The sequence below is a fragment of the Gymnoscopelus braueri genome (assembly GCF_963280865.1).
Source record: "Gymnoscopelus braueri genome assembly, chromosome: 4".
NCBI classification, from domain to species: domain Eukaryota; kingdom Metazoa; phylum Chordata; class Actinopteri; order Myctophiformes; family Myctophidae; genus Gymnoscopelus; species Gymnoscopelus braueri.
In genome coordinates this window covers 57,622,618-57,626,287 of record NC_137605.1, presented here as the reverse complement: position 1 = coordinate 57,626,287, position 3,670 = coordinate 57,622,618, and positions in this window count along the sequence as shown.

Sequence of the window (3,670 nt, the reverse complement as noted above, 5' to 3'; positions counted from 1 at the left end):
CAGAGTGCCAATGCAAGTAGGTGTGTGTGCGTGCGTGCGTGCGTGCGTGCGTGCGTCAGACGTGGACATGAAAGCAGGAGTCCATGCATTGTTTGGTCGTATTCTGGTTCTTCATGTCGTAAAATCGGGGTGCATGCAGCACTAACACAGTAGGCCTATCCATAGACAATTCTCCCTTAAAGTCCTCATGACATGGCCAGAATTATTCATATTTGATTCATATCTATTCTACATATCATGGTGATTCCTAGAAAAACAGTGAGCTAGGGTGGAACATGTCAGGAACACTGATTGGCCTTTACAGTAGCCAATGGGACAGTTATCAGTGGAGTGGAGGACTTGATTTTACTGTACTGCGAGCGACAGCCCCCCCCCTTATTTTTGGGTAAAATCGTCATCAACAGGTGCCAAATGTGCGTGAATGCAAGTTCCGCTGGCTGCACGGTGTGGCAGTGACAACGATGCAGCCTAATCATGAACGGAATTAGTGGTTATGAAAAAACGTGAAGACAAAGAGAAAAATGGACCAGGCAATCTCTAAACTGTCCAAATCAGGTGGATATTTGTTTGCCTACACCCTCCACCTGTTCACCTGATGAGCCTGACATTAGCTAGGCTCCGTTCCGAGGTCGCCGGATTTGACCCGGGGCGAGCGTTCTTGTATTCGGTTACAGTACTGTTACTGTCTGAATGCATTTAATTGTTAGTAAATTAAAGTTCAATATAGCCACCTTAGCCTACTTATATCATGCCCAAATAGTGAAGTGACATTAGTTGAAGTGGGTCCATGGTGCTGAACTCCTTCTGGAATGCTTTGAATTTGTGAGAGAGAAAACGGTAGTAGCCCAGGCTTGTAGGACCCGCAGTTGCTTATTGGGTTATAATATTGCACCATAATGCATCACTATAGTGATGGGTTATAATATTGCACAATAATGCATCAGTATAGTGCTCGTCTTAAGCTCGGGACTGTGTGACATAATGTCTGTCTGTCTGTCTGTCTGTCTGTCTGTCTGTCTGTCTGTCTGTCTGTCTGTCTGTCTGTCTGTCTGTCTGTCTGTCTGTCTGTCTGTCTGTCTGTCTGTCTGTCTGTCTGTGTGTGTGTGTGTGTGTGTGTGTGTGTGTGTGTGTGTGTGTGTGTGTGTGTGTGTGTGTGTGTGTGTGTGTGTGTGTGTGTGTGTGTGTGTGTTTTAGTGCTACCATAATGTACAAAACTGTGAAAATGACATATTCTTATTAGGAATAAATGTGTTTCCTGTGTTAACTGTGTGTATACAGTATAGTTGAATAGGATGGGGGTAGGACTAAGCTGCTGTATTTTAAAATCAGTCATAATAGTGATACCAAATATTTTCTGAGGTGGTACTCAATTAATAGCAAAAATAGCTGATCTACAAGCTCACAATGTGTCACTATGTGTCGTGTTGGGACTTTGTAGATCGTCTGTTTTAGCTATTTTTGGAAATGTTGAAATCTGTTGCATTTTGTTAAAAGTGTAGCCTACTATGTAACTCCCTTTCTCTCTCTGGAGGTATGCTCGCTTGCATTTCCATTAACAAACATTCACAATGGAATTTGAAATTGAATTCCTTTGAACACACCCTCTCACTTAGCTCCAATCGGAACCTCTACCTCCGCTATATAGCTCCGAGATGAGGTTCCACACAGCTCGGTGCCTGTTGGGCGGGACATTTTCGAATATTACTTTGCATGATTCTTACCCTTTTCCGCACATCGTGTCCAAAAAGTAAAGGTATTCTGCCCTGCTCTCAGGTGTTTTAACTTTTAGTGGAAAAGAAAATCTAACTGACGGGTTGAAACAAGCTTTTAAATCGCTTATTTAGTCAGCCTGTGGCCATGTTTTCCCAATGCAATCTTACTGGGTTAGGGTTAGGGTTAGACGGGGGTTGACTGGCCACAGGCTGACTAAATAAGCGATTTAAACGCTTGTTTCAACCCGTCAGTTAGATATTCTTTTCTGACGGGTCAGCCCCATCTGAAAATGTTTTGTGCCAGCTGGAGGCAGATTTGTGTTGTTAGAATGTTTAAAAAATCTTCCAAATATTCCGCATTTTATTACAAGATTTTTTTTTTATATAGCAGATCTACAAGCTCACAACGGTTTAATTAAAGTGCTTATAATGGCCTAAGTGCCGTTGCTTCTTTTGGGCTTATTTTCATAGACCTGGTTGCTTATTTCTCTCACAAAATCTGGCAACACCGGAGTTGCAGAAGTTTAACTTCTCGTCCAAATTTACAGCTGTCGGCCGCATTGCCTTGACACTGAACTTGAACATTCTGATCTGTCTGGAAGCGAGTCCCACTATTGCACGATGGATCAGCTGAACGTAATTGTAATGTTTACAAGGTTTAACCCCGCCAGCAAATAATAGACTAATAACCTGGAAAGGATATAACATTGCTCACGTTTACCAGGTAAAAAGATGATGTTGAAAATAAATCCAGGGCATACAAGTGGAACGCTGCTATTCGATTATGGACCAGAGCTTATTGATTACTTATTGATTAAATTAGTTAATTTTTGATTAATATATCACTGTCCTACGTCTGAATGGGGAATGGATCTTCTGGACACAGCTTTCATCACTATAGTTTCCTCATCAGATGGTAACATTTATTAGGCTGTTGTGTGTGGCGTTCATGTGATCAATATAGAGTAGAGTAGCCTACAGTAGGCTATTAGCCTACAAATTAATACCGCGGCACGGACACTGGTGCGTCAGTCCCTCCGCAGTTTCATTAAGTCATGATAGCCTATTTTCATTATTACGTGACACTTTGGCTGAGATGGTCCGCTGGCAAACACACCGGGGACCTAATAATTCAGCTCTAAATGGAACTGATAGCCTAGAAAATAAATAAAAAGCAGTGGAATCTACATCATGTCTATATTATGCATAGGCTACAAGCAATACATCGTTTGACATTTATTTTTTATTTTTTATATATATGTGTTGACAAATGTTGGGCACATATATATTTTATTTGAGGTTTGCCACTGTTGTAATTGATTTTGGCATGAAGAATAAAGCATTCTAAAGACATACGCACATTTCAGCCCTGGTAAGACAGCCTCGGGGCTGACCTGAGAACGTGCGCACCTGACGCACAAAACACAGACCAAAAAACGTTTATGAATCCGACTGCAGGTGTAGGATTTGTCCTAAATGCCAGTACGTACAAAATATGGTCGTAAATCCCTTTATGAATCGGGGCCATTGGCCCCGATTCATAACGAGGGTCGTAAATATGGGGTAAATAAAGTTCGTAAAGGCCGGTCGTATTTTGGTAGTCACAAACGAACGTGCAATTCCCAAAGGGGTTCGTATATCCCAGAGACGTGCGTATGACCAGGTGTAGGAGCTGATTAATCTCGAAGTCTGCATCCAACAGCATCCAACTTTAACGTCACTTTACGGCACAGTGTTGCCATGTCCGCTTATTATAAGCGAATTTGCGCTTATTTTTCTGTAAAGTTGCTTTTAAATATTGATAACAGAGTGGGGTGCGGTTTTTTGGGCTTGCTTCTAAAGTGTAGTTGGTTATTTGGGCTTGCTTCACAATTGTTCAATTGTTTTAACCGGTGGTTCTCAAATATTTTTATGTCATGGACCCCCAAGTTAATATGTAGGCTAATTTATCCCTATAA